Source organism: Urocampus carinirostris, chromosome 15 (genome assembly GCF_059441175.1).
Source record: "Urocampus carinirostris isolate Australia breed hairy pipefish chromosome 15, RoL_Ucar_1.0, whole genome shotgun sequence".
Classification (NCBI taxonomy): Eukaryota; Metazoa; Chordata; class Actinopteri; order Syngnathiformes; family Syngnathidae; genus Urocampus; species Urocampus carinirostris.
In genome coordinates, this window is record NC_142363.1 from 1,314,223 (window position 1) to 1,341,406 (window position 27,184).

The following is a 27,184-nucleotide window of genomic DNA, read 5'->3' on the forward strand; positions in this document are numbered from 1 at the left end:
CCATCAAACCTGGTGTGACAGCTTGTTAAAGTATAAAGTGGCCCTTGCCTCTGCAAAATCGGCCTACCTTTTGAAGGTGATTGCGTCACAAAAGAACAATCCCAAAGTCCTTTTTGACACTGTAGCATCGCTTACAAGGCAACAGACTATCGCAGATAGTTCGACCCACTCTGCTCATGACTTAATGGTCTTCTACTAAGAAGATTCAATGCATACAGGAAGAAATTGCTAAAGACATTATTAATACAACACATATTAAAGGGCTGAAATCTACAGATGCACGACAGGGTGGCTGTCCAGGGAATTTGTGACTTGATGATCTCAAAACAGGTGGTGATGAATGCGGCCAAAACGACAACTTGCCAGTTCGACCCGCTCCCAGGTTCACTTATTAAAGGTTTTTTTGGCGTCCTTGGACCTCCAGTTATAAATATTATAAACATATCACTCTCCTCAGGTGTAGTTCCAGCAGCTTTTAAGTCCGCCGTTATTAAACCCACACTGAAACGACCCAACCTTGATCCAGAAATCTTATGTAATTATAGACCTGTGTCAAACCTACCTTTCCTTTCTAAAGTACTTGAAAAAGTAGTGACACAGCAGCTGAATGATTTCATATCCAAGAATAACCTTTTTGAATCTATGCAATCAGGATCCAGGGCTAACCACTCTACTGACACAGCTCTGATCAAGGTAACAAATGATCTCCTACTGGAAATGAATTCTGGCGCTTCATCACTTTTGCTGCTGCTGGATCTTAGTGCTGCTTTTGACACAGTGCACCACAATTTCCTACTAGAACGGTTGGAAAAAGGGATTGGTCTCTCATGGTTCAGATCCTACCTCTCAGATAAGACGCACTGTGTTAAATATGGCAAAATGACATCTGAGCCCTTTAGTGTTACCTGTGGTGTTCCGCAGGGTTCACTGCTTGGCCCCCTTCTTTTCAGCATTTACATGCTTCCTTTAGGTGATATTATTCGCAAGTACAATATCAGTTTCCACTGCTACGCAGACGACACTCAACTATATCTTCCGTTGGAGGAATCTGCCACACTAAACTGTGGAAATTTGGAGGCCTGCCTCATTGAGATAAAAGAGTGGATGTCACTCAATTTCTTGCGTCTTAACTCTGAAAAGACCGAAATGTTAGGGGTCGGTCACACAGCCGTTTGCGGCTGAATCACGGCTAAAATTTTGCGTTTTGTTTTTGCCCGTGGTTGCCCGGGATGGAAAATGCGCAAAACCCAACCCGCTGTTCATCGGTGGTATGCCCGCAAAACAGACGCCGGCGACTGTTCCGCTTCCTCATCGCGTCATTTCTGCGTCATTTTCTCGTGTGGACCACGGGTATAAAAGCTCCCGAGCCGGTGTTGTGCCCAAATCCGACTCCTACGCAACACCCACACCGCCCCGCCCCCTCGCGTGACTTTTTCATCCACATTAACAAACGCATTTTGTAGAATACGATCGCACTTTATTGTTTAAATAAACGCGTTATATAGACTAGGATCTCCCAATTGTTATAATTAGCTCGCTTTATAGTTTTAATAAGCGTTTTAAATAGAATACGATCGCTTTCGTTGAAAGTGCAGCAGAAATGGATTTTACCGTTCGATAACATTCACAACAATAACAAAGACGGAATGGTTTAAATTGTATTACATTTCCAACAAATGCAAAACGAAGTGGTTTTGGTTATATATTCGCTATTACATTCCCTAAAAGTGAGATAAATCGAGGTTAAAGTGGTTGTAGTAGCAAGGGGATGCAAATCTCGGCACCGGGCTGTAGATATCATAACCGCACAAGACACAGTACCGTGAAGATCAAGATTTCAAGCAATGGCATCATCTCATCTCATCAGCCGTACCGCTTATCCCCATTAGGGTCGCGGGGGGGGGGCTGGAGCCCATCCCAGCCATCTCCAGGCAGTGGGCAGGGGACACCCTGAACTGGTTGCCAGCCAATCGCAGGGCACACAGGGACAGACAACTCGCTCGCTCATTCACACCTAGGGACAATTTGGACCGGCCAATTCACCTGAAATGGATGTTTTTGGAATGTGGGAGGAAACCGGAGTGCCCGGAGGAAACCCATGCAAGCACGGGGAGAACATACAAACTCCGCACAGGAAGTCTGGAGCTGGATTTGAACCCACGACAGGTTCCCATGACATGAACTGTGCCGCACAAGCGCTAACCACCGCGCCGCCGTGCTGCCCGCAATGGCATCATTTTTATTTTATTATCTTGAAAAGAAATGTCAAGATATAAAAATGGATTGAGACGAGGTCACTACGCTGACGGGGGGGGGGTGGTTTAAGGGTTATTCGTCTACCTTCTTTATTCATTATCCATTATTGATAGGTTCCCAATACGCTACAAAGCTTAGGAGCCGGGACTCTTACTCTCAGCCAAAAGGCAAAGCTAAGGTCCTAGCATTAAAGCCTTGCTGCAATCATTGCGAATGCACCGAAAGATTTATTCGAAATGAAGAGAAACTACGCTGACGGGGATCCATGTTCACCCCCTTGACGTCACGAGCACAACTGACGAGTGCTCGGCATTCGCGCTGTTTATACGCGGAAAAAGGCGTTTGACCGTCACACGCGTAACATGCTAATTTCACGTAATAACACCGCGATACAGGCGCAGAACATGCTATTACCATGCTCCACCCACGATTACCCACTGAAATTTCCCGTCCTACCCATGAGTAAGTACGCCCTGGCCGCGGCCAGAGCACGTCGTTCCGCGTCATTTCTGCGTCATTACCTCGTGTTGACCACGTGTGCGGCACGCGGTTTAACACGTGCTCAAACTTTTGAGCAGCTCAAAAGTTTTGAACTTGGCCAACCACGTGAAAATTTCCAACCGCGAGTAAAGCCCTGCTCTATCTCGTGTATATGGCTGTCTCAAAACGTCCAACAGCGCCCAACGGCATCTGCTTCACGGCCAGAAATTTCTGGCCGCTGTTCAGCCTCAATACGCTCGTGAAAGGCTGTGTACCCGCGCTCTGAAGAATTGAGCAGCGCAAAACCCTTTCTCGCTGCCACCCGCTCGCGTATTTCCGACCTCGTGTTAAGCACCGCTGTATCTCGTCTTAATGGCGAACTCAATGCGTTTAATAGCGTCCGCCTCAAAGGCAGAAATTTCTGGCCGTGATTCAGCCGCAAATGTCTGTGTGACCGGCCCCTTAGTCATTGGTCCATCTAAATGACGCGACTTATTCTCAAAAACTGCTGTGAACGTTGACAAATGTCACATCACACAGAGTGACTCAGTTAAAAATTTAGGTGTCATATTTGACCCTGATCTATCCTTTGAAACGCATGTAAAGAAAATTACTAGAACCGCTTTCTCCCATCTTCGTAACATTGCTAAAATTCGTTCTATACTGTCTCAGTCGGATGCGGAAATAATTATTCATGCGTTTGTTACCTCCTGTCTCGATAACTGTAATGCACTACTCTCTGGTCTCCCGAAGTCTAGAATCAAGTCTAATCAGCTGGTACAAAATGCCGCAGCGAGGCTTTTAACTAGGACAAAAAAGTCCGATCACATCACACCGATTTTGGCTAACCTGCATTGGCTCCCAGTTAGCCTTAGATGTGATTTCAAGGTTCTCTTAGTATTATACAAAATCATACATGGACTTGCTCCCTTTTATCTTTCAGATCTGATTTCCCCCTATGTCCCGGTCCAAAGCCTACGTTCTGAGAGTGCCGGTCTTCTGGTGATCCCAAGAGCAAAGAAGTGTTCTGCTGGTTCGAGAGCGTTCTCCATCCGGGCACTGGTGCTGTGGAATGCTCTTCTCCCTCTTCTAAGCTTAAAACTCACTTCTACTCTATAGCATATGAATAACCTACTCTTCTCGTCGGCTCCAGAGCAGGGGAATGTATAATAGTATTCTGAAAAATAGTCTGTGTAATATAGTGTAATAATCTGTGAAGCCCTTTGAGACTCTTCGTGATTTAGGGCTATACAAATTAAGAGTCAATATATGATTACCATTTCAGAATATACTCATCACCGAAACACTATGATCAGTTTTAAATAGGATACCAGAAAACTATAAAATCTAGCTTAACACACCAATTATGTCCCCTGGCCATAATCAAATGGTTGAATGTACGCAAAAATTGCTTTGTTACATCAAGGACAATCCAGAGAACCCAACCGTTACTTAATATTTACTCCAAAACACACAGATGAAAGTAGAAAAAAGTATGTCATCTTTTTTTTGACGTTCGTTTGTTTGTTTTGCTAAAATGCCCCTCCAAAGCTATATAGACCCGTAAAAATTATTCCCAAATCAGTACTTAGCCTTTGACCTTTCGATTGACACCTTTCTCAGCCAATCGCAGGTTTTTTTAATGGTCCAAAGCCCGCCTTAGCCTATACAATAATAAATAATAATAAATAATTTCCTTGTATTGTCATTCTGTGTAACAATGTACACAGAACGAAATGTCGATTGCACCTGACCCGTTGTAGCGAGCCGATGCAGCCGCAGCCAACAGAGGGCGCCGCCGACCACTTTTTAAGTCTTAGGAATGACTCGGCCGGGGCGCGAACCACCGACCTCCCAGTAGACTGTTTAATAAAAGGGAGACCCCCTCCGGCCGGTCCGAATGTCTTCAGCCAGTAGAAACCGATTCCAATAATGATTGAAACATTGTATAGACAATTGAATTTCCAACAATAATGTATTCAAGTTTTTGATGTGTATTCAAATCAGAGCTGAAATTAACGTGCGCCAAGCAATTTGAGATTAATTTCACGCATCATTTTCACACACCAATTACAACAATTATTATTATGACTACTAGTAAGAAAAGTCAAACATAAACAATTCTTTCATAATGACTAAAAATGTGTTTTCCCACGCTGCACTCATCTACAGGTGCTTAATTGCAAAAAAAAAAAAACAGACAGGAATAAAAACCTTCATTTTGTGTGTGTAACTCAGATTACTAGTTAGTAGCACTTGCAGTGCTTATTTCAATTGGGGGGAAAGCTTCAGAGTCTTACCTTTCAAAAGAGACCATAACTGTCCGTACTCTCTAAATGGTTCAAGAACAGCATTCAATTTACTATGGGTACATTATGTATCATGATTTTAGGCACATTTCACAGGGACTTTAAGGGGTTAAAACACTGGTAGTCTTGAGATTTCATTTCATACACAATAACGTTAGGGTCTGGTACGCCCCCTTCAACCAGAGGCTGCCACCCGGGTTTGGAACTGGGCACATGAATGAACAATCAACACACACCTGTATATTTCCGCTTTCTCCATTGGGCATCATGTTAGTTGCTTTAAGCCCACTTGTTCATTACTTTGTTTACTATATTTCCATTTCCAGTTTGGTTATTGGTTTTGGTTTAGACTTTGTCAGCATTGATTTTGTTTGGACATGACCTTTGATTTGATATTCAAAAATATATGAATAAATAAAATAGCTAGTGTTGCCATGAAGCCAGCAGAATGTAACTTGATTTGATGTCAGGTTTTTAATGATTTGGTTGCCACAATCGGGATTGATTTTGCTTACGTTTAATATTTTCATACTTTTTTGTAATTGCTCAGACCGGTTTAAGCGCACAGGGAACATTGGGGTGGACGAGCAGAAGTAAATGATAGCTTGATTGTTCTGTATCAATTCATTATTGGCCATGGTCCAATTTTTTTTTTTTTTTTTTGCTACTTTTTCCCTTTTTTATTATCTTTGTTTTTGTATGTGCTTGTCTTGCTGTCGGTCACCCCCTCTTCAAGGGATATGACCAGGGTAAATAGATAGATAGATTCATTGTTTACCACGACAATACACAAAGAAAATATTATGTACAGTAATCCGTTTTTTTTTTTCTTCGGGGGTTGCATTCCAAAAAAGTCTGCGACATTCAAAACCCTCAGAGGAGAAAAATGTATTTATTTTTAAAATATCGATAACTTTCTGTATACAACTGTAAGAAAATAACTAAAGATATACAAATAAAAACACAGAACACACAATTGTAGTTGAATGAAGGTCTGTATTGTCATATTAAATAAAAGAGCGGTTCCCCACAAGTTGTAGTGTTGGAGAAATTGGAGGTTCTTTGGCCTGACTCCCGCGAACATTTTGAAGACCATGCAATGTCGTATTCGTCAACGGGTGTCGTGAAGTCAGATGCTGGAGTGAGTGTCCATCCCAGCAGGCATCACGCGCAGTTTCCATGCAGCCCAAAACCCGGAAGCGACGATGCATCCTGACCATCCCAGACAGCAGCCTGTTCCCCGGCAGTGTGACATACCAACAAAAGAATCACAATCAGAAACCAATATATTTGTTGCTGTTATTCCTAGTGCTATATAGTGTGTTGCGTGTTTAACAATAGTGCTAATTGATATCGTATTCAGTCCAGATCATCATATGTGTCTCTTTCCGCAGATGCTCCATTTTTTATTATAATGTAGACTGACTATTACGTGGGCCGATTAAACGCTGGACAACCATATAGACAAGAAAGATAAGAATACAGGAAAGAATACAAACACTTACAACATTGAACAAACATAAAACATATGACAAGACAGATGGCCCACACAAATTTAAGTTAATTAGTCAAATTAAGTCAGTGCACATTGAGACCATGCGCCTACACAACTACCGAGTTAGGGTTATGGTTTTCCTCTTCTACACAATTTCCCGAATTTTACGTACTGGCCGTGCACTCATTTCTGGCTGTCGGCGTTGTAACCTCACTCTTCAGTGCTGTCGCCGTGGGTGTAGGTTTTTCTGGACTTTGGTGTGTCGGTACCCTTCTCGCCTGTATCGTCACATTAAGGTTTAGCATAACATCCGTCACTTTAGTCTGTACTGTCGTTAACACATTTGGTTTCTGGTAGTCCATCGGCACTCCGACTGAATGGAGTGGAATGGAACTATGATGACTATAACATGAAACCAAACGAGACATCACGTTCTATAGAGAATTTATCGACCTATTTCATCATCGGCTACAATCAGCTGAAAAATTTTTTTTCCAACATTCTGCTTCTTAAAAAGAACCTAAAAAGAAATCCGTCATTAAAAGCGCAATTAACCACCAGTCCATCGTCCCAAAAACAATGGTTCTAAGTCAAGGGTGGGCAAACTTTTGGCGTCACGAGCCTGGGGACACATCCAGTTTTTCTCATTTACAGTTATGATGTTATATTTCATTATATTTATATCATGTTTATCTATTTTGTGTATATGTATGAACCCCTACTGAACACCAGCATACCTTCAGGGCAATTGCAGTTGATTCAACAAGGTTCGTTTGCTTTCGGAACGGACTAATCCCGTTTCAATCCAATTGATTCAAATTGATAATGTGTTTCGATTTACAATAGTTTCATCATTCCATATTTACTGCTAGAACCAATTAAACTTATAAGTAGAGATACAACTGTGTTATTGTAGTTGTGCACGTATGTAGTATTTCTGTCATGTCCAGCATGGTCGCCGTGGCGACCGTCTAATTTGCGAGTGTCCTTCTTAAGGGCTTGCCGGTCTGAGTAAAAGCCTGTTTTATGAGTATTCCTAGTCTGAGTTCCTGTTTGCCTGTAAGCCAGTTGCTGTTTTGTTTATTCCCTAAGCGTTGGACAATTTTGCTGAATAGAAGTAACTGGTCGTTAAGCGATTGAGTTCAGGTCCGCTCTGCACTTAACTCAACCATTCCTGCAGTAGTATCTTATAATATTTACAAAATAAGATTAAATAAGATTCTGTAATATTTTCGAAGTAGGTTGTAGTACACCTGAGGCTATATTTTTGCAGGATTTCTTTAGTAGCGCTAGTATTAATGCTGTTGTAGTTTTGTAGCAGTATTCTTGCAGAATTTCTGTAGTTGGTCTTTTTAGAATTATAGCCGTACCATATACTATGTCCCGGTTTTCAAGCTCTATATTCCGTTTTCTAGTAATTTCATAGAATTTCTGTAGTAGGATTTACATTATTGTAATATTTTACCATCCCATTTCTTGTTCTCCTTTGGTTTACTGCACATGAATGGCTGGATTAAACCCTAGAGGTTTAATTCTGACCCAATTGTGGAAAAATGTATTTGATAATGTTACTTCCGGCGCCGTCACGAATGGCAGCCACTCCAGCAGCTCTCATGTTATTTTCGCTACTTTTGTGATTTATTTATTTGTTTATTTATTTTTGCTTACTTTATCAGTGCCTTGCAACACTTGGATTACTTTCTATCCTATGGATATGGGTTTCAACTCGCAAAAATACGTACACTAAACAACACCACCTACATTGGACATTACCGAATCTTACTGCAATATGTATTCTGTGTAGCACTATTTAGTTACTCTATATAACATGCTAAAGTGGGTATTTGTATATTGTATTCTTTTGGCTTTATTATTGTATTGTTCTCAGCTCAGGGATGCTGCTGGAAATGTGAATTTCCCTCAGGGGATGAGTAAAGTATCTATCTATCTATCTATCTATCTGATTAATTCGTTCACCCCTGTGCTCAGCATCTTTTTCTATAACAAAATTTTATGTATTGCGTGGTACGTATCTTCTTATTCTAAAGCAAAACAACATGTTATGTCTATGTTTATTTGCCTTCAATTAGATATTGATCCTTTTAATTTCCTTTTATTTTTATAGCTTATCTATAAAAATACTGTCATATGTTTTGCACAATGCTGACAACCTTTTTTGCACTACAATGACTATTTTTCACCAAATGCATATTTACACAACCCTCAACTGTATGTAACATTTTAAATGCACATTCTTGTGTAAATATTGTATTAATTATAACTATAACCTTATCTTTTCCGTTCCTTTACCTAACTCTGAAGATGGAGTGTCATGCCAAATTTAATTGTCAGTTACAATATGTGAACCCGTTTTGTAACTATGTCCGTAAAGGTATATGTCCCATTCCATCATAAATGGTCTGGATTTATATAGTGCTTTTCAAGACCCTGGGGAACTCCAAAAACACTACCAAGTGTGTTGTTTTTCATACTTTTGTCTCGAGTTTTTCATACCCAATTTTCAGCAAATTATCCTTATTTAAATAACTTATCGAACTCAATGTCAAAAATTTCTAATTGTCTTTTCATCCCTCTGTAATCATAATCTCTTATTGTTGATTCGATATAAAGCAATACCTACTTGTCACTTATGAATTATCTTGTTGAATCGTATTTATTTTATATTACTATCTTAATCTTTTATTCCGCGCGACAATCTTCGTTTTTACGCAATTGTCTTAGTTCCCTTTGTTTTTCTTTTTCTTTTCTTTTTAAAAGAAATATTTCATTCAGTGACTGAAATAGCTTCAGCTACGTTATTAATGATTTCTAGTCTCGAATTTTCTTCCCTGTGATAATATGTCGTCATTTTCAAACTTCTTTCAATTTTTGATAATTCGAAATCATTCATACCACTAGTAATCTATTATTGAATATGAGAAAAACTAAGGAAACAATATTTTTATGTATTACGCCTCTTTTGAATTTGTCCATTTATAACCAACGAAAAGATGGACACTAAAATTATGGACGGTTTCCAGTCGTCTTCTTTGTTTTACTCGCCCTTGCTTTATTAGGAGCATAACTACACGTCTTAAAAATTCTTACCCTTTTTCCATTCGCATATTCAACGAGAGATGATTAGTTTTGTTACTTAAACATTCTTTCTTTTTAAACTATTCTGTATAATTATCTTGTATTATACACTCAGTGTTTTCATTTCACCATGTACCTGTGTCCCAGATGCATCATTCATGCTGGGGACGCAACCTTTTCCTTTAAATTGTCATTATCATTTAATTCCTCTTTAACAAAGATTCAACGCATTACATCATCGTTACTTTGGTTTTGCTGTATGAGTATTTATTCTTCTGCACGCCGATCTTAGCTAATTACGTCATTGTTGTTGGTAATTGGGTAAGTCAGTCTTTTTCATTGGACAAAACTGCTTTTTTCTCAATTTATTGAAGAGAGCCAGCTCATAAATGCCCTTCTTGCACTTAACTTGGTATTTAGTTCTGTAGTTATTTATTTTTTTATTTATTTTTAATTGATGTAGTGTACTATGTCTTTGTTTTAAAGTATTATATTGAATCGTTAGTTTTGTGATATTGTTTAGTATACCTCTAGGGGCATTTCTCTATTACCGTATTACTGTCGTAGTATTTCTACGGTACTTTCATTCAGCGATTTTAATTTTCACTGTGTGACGTTTTGAGTGTTGAGTGACTTAAAATTCGACTCTCTCCCGCCGTCACTTATGAGTGCTGAGGCTCATTTTGTCTGTCAATTTGTCTCAAATTATTGATTCAAAACCTGATGCAAGCCAAGTTATTTTGTGAAAATGTCAAAAATTCCTACAACTGAAGATACTTACGTATTTACTTTTAGCACAGGCGCTGGGCAATGGAGTAAAAGTGTGCATGCCCTGTTTATAGTTCCTAACACTTACCCAATCAAAACGTTTGAGTTTCTTTGCTACAGCTTCTGGATAAAACGTTCGTTCTCGGTTAAGGTTTTTTCCTGCGAGTTTTTATTAGAAATGTCTTGATAGTGAACCTAAATCGTTTAATTAGCTTTCTTATAAAGTATTTTTAGCAACTTACATCCAAAACAGGGACCGCTGGTGTGACTACGTGACTGTAAACTCGAGTTACTGGAGTTTTCCATAACATGAGCATCACCTAGAGGCAGTGAAAAATAGTGCTTATGTGGGCACTGTGACTCTCCTATTCATCCTGTTAAGCACTTTTATTTCGGTTGCACTCCACAGTGCAGACATCTTGGGGTCAATTTATACACACTGTCCCTTTAAAAGATTTCGAGTGCATGTTTCTTACGAAACCATATTCTAAGAATTATATTTTACACATTTTCGTCATATCTCACATTTTTTTTTTCTCTTTTCCTGTAATATTTTTAATTTTGGTACTTTCGAGCTTCCATACCTCAGGGCCATTGAGCCCTTCATGAGGTAAAATGTACTTGTACTTTCCAAATCCTCAACCGTTTTGGCATGTTATACAGTAGTGTCACACTTAACCGGGCCGCTGTCTCTAGGATGCGTCATGGTCTGCAACTGCAGCGTCGCTCTTTGGATCTCCGGTTGCACTTTCGGACCCGCAATTTCCATTCGCCGCTGCGATTTCTCGAGCTCTGCTCCTAGTAACAATCATATCAGACAATTTATTATCACACACAGCTTTGTCACCCACATCTTGTTTTCCTAATTTAACGTTACTGCCCTGTTGATCTTGCTTGGTCTCGTTGACGGTGGCAGCGTGAGCCGTGGTACCGCGGTTCAGATGGTACCATTTTGAGCTGCCCTCGACCTGGACTGCGGCCAGCGTTGCCCTCACGACGGTGTACGGTCCCTCACGCCTCGGATGGTTCCACTTTCGTTGAAACCTTGTTGTAGACGAGATCCCCTGGGACGTCTTTTCAAATGGTTGTTCGACCTTGGACTCTTGTCAGCCGGTAGATGACAGCCGTCAATTGTCTCATACAGTCTCTCAGTTCAGTTTGTAGTTGCTCAAGTGGCGGCCCCTTATAGGGACCTCCCAGATGCGGTGCTGGTCTGCCTGTTAGCATTTCATGCGGTGTTAAATGCGTGATCCAATGAGTTTGCATGCGATCACTCATCAGCGCTAACTGTAGCGCATCCCCTCAGTTGAGCCTAGTACTCACAAAGATCTCGTTTATCTTTGATTTTAATATTCCATTTACTCTTTTCCACCATCCCTTGACTTTGTTGATAAACCTCACCGAACCGTTGTTTAATGTGTAGTTTTTGTAAGATCCCCTTCACGACCTTTTGAACAAATGCCGCACCGTTATCCGAGTTTATTTCTGACGGTATGCCAAATCGCGGAATAACTTCTCTAATCAAAAACCTAATTACTGTTTCCGCACCTAGATCTTTTGATGGCACTGCTCCTATTATTCCTACTACTCCTTCCTATTATTATTCTCTCCGTCTACCGTGGCCTGTAAATACGGAGACCTACACCCTTATTTCTCCAGCTATTTCACACCCCCCCTTGCATAATATTTTTAAATTGTGCAATTGTATCTGATATAAAGCCAAAGGTATTCCCCTGTTACCTATCCTCCTTAATAATCCTCCTGATGCTCCTGCATCTGGAGACACATCACCGTTTTCCTGGAAAGCAGATTCAAAATACAATTTTAGCAGTATTTCTGTGTTAAAAATAAAATAATTCACAATCCAAACGTATCAATATTCCTCAGATTTGTAAACACTACGTCAATCAACAAGATTCTAGCGTGATTCAATGCAGACTCGTGTTGTTCGTTATCACCGCCCCGTCGACGGCCTTGGCCGTCTGGCTCAGTCCATTGTGACGTTCCACTCGTAATCCGCTGTAGGAATGCGCCCATGAGCTTTATCAGTGCCACACTGACCTTGGTGCCCAGTTGTCTACCTCTTTCTCCTCGAAACTGGCTGCAATCAGTTCAGATTGCCCCCTGCTCACTGTTTGAGGACAGCCTGGATGTGCTCCAGTGTCCCCACGACCCTGCTGTAGACAAGCGGCGCAGACAACGGATGAGTGAACGTCTTTGTTTGTTCTTTGCTTGTTTTTCTGTCCATCTTCAGCCCTTTTCAACAGTCCGTCTGACTTCTGAATCCCGTTAAATCGGTCATGTTTACAAACTCGGATGTTTAGTCTAGGTTAAATGACCATGAAGACATCACCTTAGCAATTAAATTCTTACATTTTTCATGGTCTTCCTCAAGATCGAGTAATCTGCTCCTCATTGTCTTTTGAAAATGCTTGCCAAATTGTTTCCTCAATTTACCCAAACTATACTTATCACGTTTATCGGAACAAGATCTCACAAATCAAAAGGCCACACGCAAACGGAGCACTTGACGAATTAAGTAATCCCTCCACTTTTATTTATTTTCCATACAGCAAAGGAGCGAAAGACGGGGGAAAGACGGGGGTCGGGTGGGGGTGAGAATAACCCACAAAAAGCAAGACACTTTAACGCACATACAAGACCGTAAAATGTAGAATAAGCAGTCACTCCATCATTCATCCATGTGTCCTTAACTCCTCTCCCAACGCCAAACAAAAAAAAAAAAAAAAAAAAAAAAAAAAACAGTTAAGTATAAATCACCCGCGCACTCTCACTCAGGCGGCCGGGGGAGAAACCGAACCGAACAGAACACACATCCACAGACAGAGAGACACACGCACAATTATCGCCAGCTGGCACACACACCAACATTTCCGAATGAGACATCTCCCAGACTGAAAACATGTCAGCAATTCTCACACATTCTTTGTATCGCTTGTTTCTATGCGAATATATCTTAATAATACAACATCTGATTACTGCTCATTTTTCTAACGTCGGTATAACCTTTCAGATTGTAGAAAATGGCGAGGTTCCATGCACCACACTTTTTCTCAAGTGCAAGGTTACATGTCCGACTCCCAATCATCAATCGACTAGGGAAACACATAAAACATGCCCCGTATTAACCATATATAGATCGTCTACTCTCGAACTGTCACTTCAGCAAATGATGACGTCTTATCACAGCTTTACACAGATCTCAAGACAATCATAAATATACAAATACCGACGCCGCCGCACCTTTTATCCAGGTAAAATTAGCCTTTTTCCTTTTTCAAGCAGCCTATGTCCCAAAACAGACAGGACTCTCTGAGCTCAGAATCCCGTCGGACATAAAAATCACAACTCAGTCTATATATCTCATCCGTCCGAACTTGGGCCTGACTATAGACGGAAAGTTCCACGTGCACGCATTTTCATAATTTAGCTCCGACGTCACAGGCTCCCGTCCTCCCACGAATCTCGACAAGCAAACCGAAATAAGGAGAGAAAAAACTGTCCCTACCTCAACCGCTCATTCGAGACCGTTCCACTGAGAAGTCTTTTCCCTTTTCTGTTTCTTTAAGTGCCAAAATCCACGTTGGGGCGCCATTTAAATGTTGGAGAAAATGGAGGTTCGATAATCGAGAGAAAAGTCTTCTCATATGTGGATAAGGAAAACAGGAGCCAGCCTCGTTCGGAGGGAGATGTCACTTTATTGATGCGTCAATGGAGATCTCGGAAAAGCTCCAGGCAGAACATTGCTTTTTGTACACCCCAAGAGGCGGTCCGATATCACGTATTACTTAAAGGAATTTTGTTTTTCTCGTTCAAGCCATCTCCTTGTATCCTTATTAGGAGACAAGGAGATGGCTTCTCCAAACAGTCTGACGTCAGTGTATACAGAGACCTTCGTTCCTTGCCCAGTGTATACAGAGACTCGCACTCTATCTTCAAGCAAACTCAACTGTCTGCCAAGAACTTCCCGAACTGAGTTTTTCACTGACGTCAGTGTATGCACAAATGCAAGTCTATTTACCACCCCAAAAGGCGGTCCTGTATCACGTATCAAGTACAGAGCGTCCCGTCCCTTGCACGCTATCTTCAAGGAAACTTAATGTCTGCCAAGAGTATCTTCAAGGATGTCTACCCGACCTTTTTCCCACAACTGTAAGCAAGTCTTTCTAAATTTCTACATGTATGCAAGTCTTTCTAAATTTCTACATGTATGCAAATCTATTCTACATTTCTACATGTATGCAAATCTATTCTACATTTGCAAGTGTATTTACCACAACAGTAGCTCCAGGTCATCTGTATCATGGGTAATGGATCTGGAGTTGGTGAGGTACAGGCTTGTCGGAGGTAGCTTGTGAGTTGTTATGTAGCCTAGCGGTAGCAGTGGACCAGACATGCGACACCACCACTACTTTTGCCACCGACGCTGACTATTAACAACCCACGTAGCACCTGTTCGTGATCAGCATGTCTTTGGGCTCTTTTGACTCTCCTCAGGGTCCAGTTGATACATTTATTTTCATTGTAACGGGCCGCTTAAAATACTAGCTGTTGCTCTTATTAGAAGTTTTTTTTTGGTGCCACTTTGACATGAGCTCTTTGTTTGATTAAAAGCATACACTAGCCTTTCACGGACAGTCAGGGCCACGCATTACACATACACATAATGCCTTCCACAACCTGCCCCCGTGATAGCTTTTGTTCTGCTCACACAATGCGATACACTATAGCAGTAATCAGGGGAAGGAATCAGGCAGGTAGACGGGGTGGGCAGGCAGGTCGCAGGATGCAGGAACAGGTGGGAATCAAAACGGGACTCAGAGTCAAAAGTGTTTGCCTTGCATGTGCTGAGGTTTGCTGTTGGACAGACCAAGAGTGACCAGAAAAGGAAGCGCTTAAATAGAGAGAGAAAAAATTAGGAAACAAGTGGCATCTGGCGCTGAAGGAGTGAGGGCAATCAGCGGGCAACTGACAGGATCGTGACAACAGACAAATACACCAGTAAGTATGTATTCATGAACGCATAATTCAATCAAATTGACTGAGAAATGCTCAGAAATAAAGCATATAAATCTATTTTGTCCCTTAAGCCTATTTAGGCAAAAATCTCAATTTGGCTCCAAAAAGTGAGTCATGCACTTACGTTATTAATTTGATGATACATATTATGATTATGTTTTTACCATTTCTGTAAAAAAAAAAAATCAATGAAAAGGGCTGAGTGGTTACATGTGACCCATGGGACATAGTTTGCCCACCACTGTCAAAGACCCAGCGCGGTAAATTGGGATGATAAATATGTGTGCATGGTCAAAGCCTGCGGGCATATCTCATAACTGACATTCTTTGAGATTTTGCGCTTTGTGGAATGTATGCACAGCTGGTGACACCCGCAAAATATGTTACCACAATGTAGAGATTGTTCGCAAGCGCTTATCGCATAACTCGGAAGTAACGACGCTCAATTGAGCGTGCATGACACCATGTTGCCGCTACTCCCGATGGTTTACATGGTGTGAAATGATGCAAGGTGATGAAAAAAACTGATTCCATCTCTGCAAGACTCAGATTTTTATGATTTCATGTCAAGAATAGTATGACACAATTATTCATGAATCAAATTGACATCACATATTGTAAAACAAAAAATCTGAATTTTTTTTGTGTTGATTATTTTCTCTATTAAGTGTGTGTGTACAATGCCCTTCTAGGTTCAAAGAGCCCTTATGCTTTATTTTCCATTGCGCCTATCTGCTTTTATTTTACTTTTATCAGGCTTGTTCAGAACGGAACAAGAATTTATTCAAGCCTGTCTTGTGATACAGACACTGCCCTACCTGCGAACGATAGTTTGTAGGTTGAATTTGTTTGTAAGTAGCTTCAGTGCTTTGTATGTTTAAGGTTTGTATGTTTGACTCTTGTAGAAGTCTTGTAAGTCTTATATAAGTAACCTCTATCGTTTTGTACTAAAAAATAAATATTTAATAAAATAATATGCTCTATAAAGATAAATAAAGTTAAGTTTAACTTACTTGTGGAAGGTGCGCTTCAAGAGTTAGGCTACTTCCTCCTCTGATGTAGAATGTGGGCGAAAAAAAGCAATCCAACCATTTTCTCAACTGCATCAATCTTTTTTATTCCACTTTCATTTTAAAAGAAACAGCTCGCCTCTTCTTTACACTTTACACCAACCATATTGAATGGATGCACAAGATATTAAATAATAAAAAGGCAAAGTTCTTATATACACAAATTTGCCATGTCAAAATTGAACATCTTCATTTTTTTGTATTTTTTCTTCTTCAATCAATCTTCCGCTCGTGATGGGACACCAGTGGTTGGTGCAGCACAACAACCACTTCAATTGGCGCACTGGAGCGGTGCTGGAATGGGGCGTCACAGGATCGATCAATCTGTTTCTCATTGTCTTCTAAAAAAATGCTCTTTTCCACAGACACTGTTTCCTTTTAACTTAACCAAACCATAAGTCAGCATTTGTTACACAATTATTAATCATTTGTCAATCGTAACACTCATTCTAAAAAAAATTCAGTGTGGAGTCAATTGTCCTCCCAGAGGATCTAGTCCTTTGGGCTAAAAAGCCCTCACAATATCTAAACATCAAAAAATCTAAAAAAATCTCAAAGAAATGCCAAATCGAACTCAATGTCAAAACTTTCTATTTGTCTTTTCCTCTTTCTGTAATCTTATTCAATCTTTTGTTATTGATTCAATATAAAGCAATGCATACTTGTCACTTATGAATTATCTTGTTGACTCATATCTATATTACATTATTATAATAATCTTTATTCTGTGCAATAGTCTTTGTTCTACGCAATAGTCTTTGTTTTATGCAATAGTCTTTGTTTTATGCAGTAGTCTTTGTTTTATGCAGTAGTCTTTGTTTTATGCAGCCCTTCGAGATCCCTTGTGATTAAGGCTATAGAAATTAACATGATATTTTCTTTTTAAAAGAAACATTTCATTCAGTAACTGAAATAGCTTCAGCAACGTTAGAAATGATTTCTAGTCTCAAATTTTCTTTTCTGTGTTAATTTGTTGTCATTTTCAAACCTTTTTCAAAATTTCAATTACCGTATTTTCCGCACTATAAGGCGCACCTAAAAGTCTTTTTTCAAAAGCTGACCATGCGCCTTATAATACTGTGCGCCTTATTTATGGAACAAAATTAATTCGCAAAGTCTTGAAACTAACTTGCCGCCGCCGACTAGATTTTCCCCGAAGGCAAAGTAGTCCGCGGTGTATGCTGGGATTTATTTACCGGCGTTTCATTGGCTAACCAATGTGTCAATCATCATTTGTATCGATCACTATTGGCTGAAGTTATTCGGAGCCTCGGATTGGCTAGAGCGCTGAAACAAACCCTGCAATTGGCCAAAAATATGTATCAATCATCCGTTGAATCGATCGCTTTTGGCTGAAGTTATCCAGAGCCTCGGATTGGCTAGAGGGCCAAAACAAACCCTGCAATTGGCCGAATAAGATGTGTCAATCATCCGTTAAATCGATCGCTATTGGCTGAAGTTATTCGGAGCCTCGGATTGGCTAGATGGCCAAAACAAACCCTGCAATTGGCCGAGTTTAGCAATGGCGTAGCAAGCTTAGCAAGCTTGCTAAAGTACACCATAAAGAAACATGTTTTATTAGTCTGTGTTTGCAAATATTTTACTCTCCTGGATTTACTTCACTCACGGTTGTAAGAAGACCATGATTGCGTATCATTATTGAACGTGAGAACTTAGGTGAGCTATGCGGCTTTATATTTTCCCGGTATCTTGTTTTAAAACGATCTTGATGTTGCTGTGATGAGTTGAGTGAATTAAACTCAATTCCAAGTGTTTATTGTCATATGCACAGTAAAGTTGCGAGCGAAAAAGAAAATAGAAACTAAGAAATGTTTGGCATTTCTTGAATCCTAAGACTTGAACCTTCCGAATGATATTTGAAACGATGCATTTGAGTGACATCGTACGGACACCGCATCCGCACGTGTCTACGACACGTATTTGCTTCTTTGCAAGCTTTGGGAATGTTAAGGGGGTAATCAGTTGGACTGAATCATCTGACTGTTTTGTCGATGTTCCCATTGTAGCGGCTTATAATCCGGTGCGCCTTATCTATGGAAGATATAGGACCAAAAACTATTTTTTGGGGGTGCGCCCTATAACCCGTTGGGCCCTATAGTGCGGAAAATACGGTATTTTAAATGATTCAGATCACCTGCTCTTTTATTTGCATTATTTTATTGAGAGTATTTAATTGTTGAGTATGAGAAAATACTAAGGGAAAAATATTTTTACATATTACGCCTCTTTTGAATTTGTCCATTTATAACAAACGAGAAGATGGACACTAAAATTATGGAAGGTTTCCAGTCATCCTCTTTGCTCTACTCGTCCTTGCTTTATTAGGTGCAAAACTACACGTCTTAAAAGTTCTTACCCTTTTGCTATTCGCATATTCAACGAGAAATGATTAGTCTTGTTATGTACATATTATTTCTTTTCAAACTATTCTGTATAATTATCTTGTATTATATACTGAGTGTTCTCATTGGCCCATGTACCTGTGTCCTAGACACATCATTTATGCTGGGGACGCAGTTTTTTTTCCTATAAATTGTCATTATCATTTAATTACTCTTTAACAAAGATTTACTGCACTACAAACTTTTCATCGTTATTTTGGTTTCGCGGTTTGAGTTTTTATTTTTCTGCACACCGATCTTGGCTAACAAGATCTCGTTGTTTCGAGATTACGTCATTGTTGGTGGTAATTGTTGTCAAGCGAAGGTTAAGTCAGTCTTTTTTTATTAGACAAACGGCTTTTTTTTTTTGGCTCAATTCATTAAAGAGAGCCTGCTTTCAAACGGCTCATTTGCTTTGATGATTGATATTACGAATTATGTTGTACAAAGAAAGAAAAGAAGGAAGTATAGAAGTAGAAAATGGAAAAAGACAAGCCTGTGGCCATTCCCCATTACCATCAACAATTAGATGCAGAAAATAAATTAATAATTTGATGATCAAAACTGAATGAATATGCGGATATCTACTATATTTGTCACTGATTCACAACCTTTATCTTGGTATCACTAAATTTTGGGGTCTCATAGATCTCTGCCTAGACCCATAAATCTCCTAGCAAGCTAGTTCACGGAATTCAAAATCCTTTAGGGCAAAATGAACTCCGTACACTACAATATCTCTATTAATCTATTCTTTTACATCTATCACATTATCATTATTGAAAGTTCAGTTTCAAAACTATTTCATATATATATATATATATATATATATATATATATATATATATATATATATATATATATATATATATATATATATATATATGTAACCGCGGTGTACTTGTCCCACCAAAGATCCACATTCATGCTGGACTGGATGATGAGGTTTTTATTACAGATACTGCAAATGAATGAGTCACAACATTAGCTTTTCTGCTGGATTTGATCTCAGTAGCAGTTCCCTCTGAAAACTGTCCAACAAAGCATAGCAAAGAGCTTTCTTTTCAATTTACATAAAATAGATTTTAGAATATCACAATAGATTTTTACATCCATTTTAACAAGATACTTTAACAAGAGATCGTATAGTGGATTTTTACCGTTTACAATGAATTCAACATATTTTTCTTTAGTCTGAATTTTAACCAACATCATCCTTTTTAATGTATATGAGAAAATAGAAATAAAAACAATAATGAGTATAAAAACGGGTACAATTTACCTGCAAATGAATGAGTCACAACATTAGCTTTTCTGCTGGCTTTGATCTCTTTGATCTCTACAAGGGGAATTACATTTTAGCAAAACAGAAACAAAACGAAAATAAATCTAAACAGCTTGACAATATCAATCACATTACTGTGCATGTTGAGAGATTTGTCAGCTGGGGTTATAATGTGTAAAATTAACTTATTTTGTGGAGCACCAAAAGATGTGTCTTACCAGTAGCAGTTCCCTCTGAAAACTGCCAACAAACCCCGCCTCCCGGTCACATGTCAGAAGCCAAAACCAAACCCCACCCCATACCAGCAGGTGGCACTGTTGGACTCATCCTTGCAGGACACTTACCAAAAACTATACACATATTTCAGCAGGAATTTCAATAAAACAAAAGTTATTATTACACCCGTTACATACACCCCCCTGAAATTCTGCTAAATATGGGAGTGCTACATTAAACTGAAAAAAAGCACATGCAAAAGTGAAAATATTGATGAAAAAAAAAAAGACACAAAAACTGGTACTGTATTACAAGGAACAAACTGAAGTGCATGTCAGTTCTAAAACTCTCCCAAAAAGGAGTGTGAAAAGAAAGGAGGCGATCAAACTCCTAACTAAGCACAGACTCAAAGATGCCTGTTACATCTCTGAAATATCAAACATTGTTCCTGTAGTTTCAAGTACTCACATAGGCACAATTCTTGTTTCTTGGTCAAGCTTTGTTACTCAAACTGAAAGTGCATCTCTAAAGAACTTAAACAAGGAACTAGCAGATATTGCGGACACAGAATTGTCACCTACAAACTGGTCATTCACCTGACAAATAAGACGACTGGGAGGCCTGATGGACTGGCGGGACCCTAAGATCATAACGGCTAGGTTGAGTACAAATAACCTGAGCTTGAGGGTCTGGGACAGTCAAGTCTAAACAGTCAGTATCAGGGGAGACAGTGTCCGGATGGTCAGTTTTCAATGGGGTCTCGTTTGGGAGGACGGTGTCTGGTGGGCCCATATCCAAAGGGATCATGTTTTCAGAGAACCGAGGTGGGCTTTCCGTATTGTCACTTGCAGTATGATCAACATCTTGTTCGGGGATTTGCTGACTTCCTTGACTGGATGTATCGACTGTGAGAAAGTCAGACTGAACATCAGATCTGCTGTCTAGTGAGTTATCCTCCATCTCTGAATGAACTTGCTCTTCACCTGACTGTATCACCCAGTTTACTGTACGGACATCACTGCCTACGACCGCGTGAGGTAAATCAGGACATACATCACTTCCATGCATAGCAGCGTCACACCCTGAGTGTTCAGATTCGCTGGCCATATCTCCCTCACAGGGCAAGAGGCTAACAGAGAGCAGCAAATTCCTGTGAACTACCTTCTCTTTGCCCGTCAGGCAATCCTCGACTCTATAGACATTGAGATCAGGCTTGACTGATATGACTTCATACGGGGTCGACTCCCACTTATCTGCAACCTTGCGTTTCCCTGGGACACCTCTGTTGGCGATCAACACCCGATCTCCCACGACGAGGGGTGATCCTTTGGCCCTACGGTTGTACAGCTTGGCATGGCGAGTCTGTTCTCTGAGAGTGTTCCTCCGTACAATCTGAGCAGCTTCATGTGGATCCTTCTTCAGATGGGTTACAAAGTCAGAGTAGCTGACAACAGCATCATTGGTACTAGCATGTTGAAACATGACATCGACAGGGAGACGAGGGATCCTTCCAAACACTAGGTAGAACGGTGCAAACCCTGTTGTCTCATGCTCTGTGCAGTTATAGTCTAAGGTGAGCTGCTGCAGCATTTGTGGCCACTTTGCTTTGGGCTGAGGGGGAAGGGCTCTGATCATATCTCCCAATGTTCAGTTAAATCGTTCTGCGATACCATTTCCCATGGGGTGGTACGGAGTCGTATGGGATTTCTGCACCCCAGCCATCTCTAGAAGCTCTTTGATCAGTTTGCTCTCAAAATTGGCTCCCTGATCAGAGTGGATACGTCGAGGGAAACCATAGACAAGAAAGAAGTCCTGCCACAGACGGCGAGCAACTTGTTTGGCGGTTTGATTCCTGCAAAGGAAGGCGTGCACCATCTTGGAGAAATGATCAGTTACGACCAGGACATCTACAGACTTGTTCTCTTGCTCAGCAGTCCAAAAGTCTATACAGACCAACTTCATAGGCTCAAAGGTGACTATGTTCTTAAGTGGTGCACGGTTGTGTGGTTCCGGTGTTTTCCCTACTATACAACGCTGACAGGATTTAACATAGTTCACAACATCACGTTCCATGCCATTCCAGAAGAATCGTTGCCTCACCAGAGACAAAGTACGGTTCTGGCCTTGGTGACCTGCTGAGTCATGTAAACCGTGGAGGTCTTTCTGTTTCAATGAGTGAGGCACCACAAACTGGAAGATTTTCTTGGCCATGCGAGGATCTTTACTTATTTTGTAGAGCATGCCAAACTGTATGGTGAGTCTGCTCCAATGCTTCAGTAGTTTAATCACACTTGGCGACTCGACAGCTCTATCACGCTTGGTAGGTCTCTTGTGCCTATGCACAAAGTACATGGTTCTGCTTATTGTGTTGTCCCGTTCTTGAAAACCAACAAGCTGACTCTGTGGCAGTGCTGTTGACTGATCTTCCTTCTGCAGAAGATTGAAGTTAGCACCCGTTCCCATCACTTGACTCACGCCGCCACTGAGGACAGCAGCAACTTCTTCTGATGTCACAGAACCATTCGTGCCTGATGGAACTGCCCTTTTTACTGACTCATCTGATGCCTCAGCACTCTCGTCTACAACAGCGTGACAATTGTTGGATACTCTGAACACCTCTTGCACAGTACTGTTGTTCACTCGGTTGACGTGGTCCAACAGTGAGTTATGGGGCTCGGTAACAAGGCAATGACCCACACATGACCGTACAAATGGCTCACGGCTCAGAGCGTCGGCTACGACGTTCTTTGGGCTGGGAATGTACTTCAGGTCAAAATTGTATGCAGCTAGCTTCGCTACCCACCGCCGTTCACACGCATCAAGTCTTGGTTTGGTCAAAATGTATGTCAGCAGGTTATTGTCAGTCCACGTGGTGAAGTGTCTTCCTTTCAACCAATGGCTGAATTTATCACATACTGCCCATTTCAAGGCAAGAAATTCGAGCCGGTGTGTAGGGTAGTTGAGCTGGGAGCGATAGAGTGTTTTACTTGCAAAGGCGCTGGTCTGGCTATTTTCCCACCAGGTGGCAGCTGTGACAGGACTGCTCCAATCCCATCGAAGGATGCGTCGACAGCCAGGATAAACGGCGCATCAAAATCTGGGTGGGCCAGAGTGACGCCTGTCACAAGGTCGTGCTTCAGTGTTTCAAATGCGTTCTGGCATGCATTGGACCAATCAGCAGGCGTCAGCTTCATTTGACCTTTCTTCACTAGTTTGCGGCCTCTCTTGCGCTTATGCTGGGCACCAGATTCAGATGTGAGCCTGAACAGAGGTTTTGCCTTCGCAGAACATGCTTCAATGAAGCTTTGGTAATACATCACCATGCCTAGAAAAGATCTGATTTTACTAGGGCACGGCGTCTTACCGTCAGACTCCATAAGGTCAGCGACTTGTACGTCATTTATCGCTCTCACCTTCTCGGGGTCAGTCCGAATTCCGTCCTCACTGATGACATGCCCAAGAAATTTCACAGTCCGTCTGAGGAAAAAACACTTTTTGAGTGCAAGCTTGAGGTTGTGATCATTGAGGCGAGTAAACACCATCTGCAGGCGTTGGAGTGCAACTTCCTCTGTAGGTGCAAACACCATCAGGTCGTTGAGGTAACATAATAGGCTCATGAAATTCTGATCACCGAATATCGACATCATCATCCTCATAAATGTCGCTGGCCTGTTGAAAAGTCCCTAAGGGAGCCGGTTGTACTCGTGAAGCCCAAAGGGTGATGAGAATGCCGTGTAATTTTGTCATCAGGGTGCAAGGGGACATGTAGTAGCCTGACGTCAAGTCCATCGTGGAGAAAAAGGCATTTCCCCCAAGTGCGGCCAAAGCTTTAGCTTGATGCGGTAGTGGGTAGGCATCCTTTATAGTTCTCGTATTAAGCCTTCTGAAATCAGTACGTACCCTGAGTTCTCCATTCCGCTTCCATATGAGAACAAGCGCAGATGAATAGTCGCTAGTCGACTTCTGAATAATTCCTTTCTCTTCCATCTCGTTCAGAGTTGTCCTCAGTTTTTCATACTGACTTGGTGGTATACGTCTGTAGGGTTGACGGAACGGCTTATCATCAACCAGGGGAATACGATGTACAAACTCTTTGGCCTCTCCACAGTCCATCTTATGGCGAGAAAAGATTGACTCGAATTGTTCGATGACATGAAGGAGCTTGTCTTACACTGCAGCGAAACCTCGCATGACTTCAGGTCAATGTCTTGTTTTCATTTTTGGAATCCGATGAATGTGACATAAAAGGTGTAGACTTTGAACTGCACCTTCCATTTGATTCCAGATGGCTTGTAGTGGCTTGTTCTGGTCCAATGTACGCATCATGTCCTCTTCTGACCTGGGTTGGACCTCTTTGCTCTGTACACTCTGCATGTTGCACCTGACCTCCTCTGCACTGGGCAGGTCTTCCGCTGCGATGCAAGGAGACACATCTGCAATTTTTCTGTTTCTTCTCAGCACCGCAACTCTGTCCATAGGATTAAATATTTTAACAGGTACCTATCCATCTCCCCAGAGTGGAGTAACAACTCGTCCGACAAGGACTTGTCTGGGCTTAGCCTTAGATTGGGTTGGCTCAACGACCACTGTGCTGCCCCCTGACATCCCGGCCGACTCAGGTAACTTGCCCCAAATAACGTACTCGGTCCGTGGATTCAGCGTCAGGCAACTCTTGATTTTCACTGTCCCTACCTTGTCTGGAAAGCAATCACCTCTCCATCTCTCTGTGTTAGAAAGCATTGACAGGAATTGACTGTGGTTATCCGACAGACCGTTGTCAGGAGTGGAAACTAATCTCCAATAGCCGTCAGTGCTTTTCAATTGAGTCAAAATATGTTTAATGGCATTGCTGCCAAGCATCATCTGTTCTGTCTGGCCTGGCACAACCATTACTGGCATTATCATTTGGCATCCGTAAACTGTGACGTGAATGTCATACATGTCTCTGGGAGAAACTTGGTGTCCACCGGAGCCTACAATGACATAGTTATCGGCCATGTAACTCATCATATCAGGGAATTGCAGCAGCAGGGACTTAGCAGTGTCCTCACTTACTGTACAAGCCATGGACCCGCTGTCTAACAGCGCTCTGAAAGTGGGGCCTTCTTGCACAAGTACAGGTGTGTAAAACAGTTCGTCAGTATCCGCTATTCTCTGAAACCCCTGAAAGATCAGCTTCTTCGATGGAGGTATCGTGTTGCTGTATAACTCATAAATGGATTTATTATCTTGCATGTCAGGCATCACACTAGTGGTGGGAGGCATACTCAGTTGATCTGCACTGTTCTCCCCTAAGCGCAGATCAGTTTCCCTGAGGCAGTGGGACAGCTTTCTTCACTGGACAATCACGTCGAGAATGCCCTGGGGCATGGCAGTGAAAGCAAAGGTTTTTGTCTCGGCAATGAGAGAGAGCACTGTGTTCGACTTCTTTGCAAATGATACATGGCTTGTCAGTGAAACCATTAATTCTGTCTCCAGGTCGCCTAGTTGGAGTTCGCCTTCTCTCTTGAAACTGGTTAGGAGCACTACGTAGCAGAACTTTCTCCAACATACTAATAATGTCTGTTAGAGGGACATACTGTGGGCTCGAAGTCTGAGGTGGCTCGTAATATTTGTCATTTGATCAACTACACCCTCAGAAATGTCACTCGTGGGATTTGGTGTAGATGCGGGTCTGACCTGAGGTGAAGGTAGGCTGGCATGTTGGTCAGCTGCATTATAGGTGCTGACACTAGAAACTGCCTCTACTCTATGTGTAGCAACACCTGGGGTAAAACTATCAACAGAGGGGATGGGGGTAACCATGCCCCTGCCCCTGCCAATGTGAATAGGTGTGTCAAATTGTGGAGCGAACACATTGCTCTGGTTAAACATGTTTCAAAGATTAACAGAAAAAAATGTAAATAAGTCAAAATCACAAAATAAATCAGCAGCCTGCGTAACACGTCACAGTATAGCACACTTAGTTATCTGCATCACTGTGACACTGCACGGTAATGAGCTTAACGATAACGCTGTAACTAAAATTTCAAATACTGTGAGCTGATGTGTCAGGTAGGACAGTCCTCGGTTCGGAGAGTTTGATAGAAGTCACGGGTCACGGCACCAATGTAACCGCGGTGTACTTGTCCCACCAAAGATCCACATTCACGCTGGACTGGATGATGGGGTTTTTATTACAGATACTGCAAATGAATGAGTCACAACATTAGCTTTTCTGCTGGATTTGATCTCTTTGATCTCAGTAGCAGTTCCCTCTGAAAACTGTCCAACAAAGCATATCAAAGAGCTTTCTTTTCAATTTACATAAAATAGATTTTAGAATATCACAATAGATTTTTACATCCATTTTAACAAGATACTTTTAACAAGAGATCGTTTAGTGGATTTTTAATGTTTACAATAAATTCAACATATTTTTTTAGTCTGAATTTTAACCAACCAACATCATCCTTTTTAATGTATATGAGAAAATAGAAATAAAATCTCTTTGATCTCTACAAGGGGAATTACATTTTAGTAAAACAGAAACAAAATGACTCATCCTTGCAGGACACTTACCAAAAACTATACACATATTTCAGCAGGAATTTCAATAAAACAAAAGTTATTATTACACCTGTTGCATATATACTGTCTATATATATATATATATATATATATATATATATATATATATATATATATATATATATATATATATATATATATATATATATATATATATATGTGAGTGTGTGTGTGTGCAGCACGGCGGCGTGGTTAGC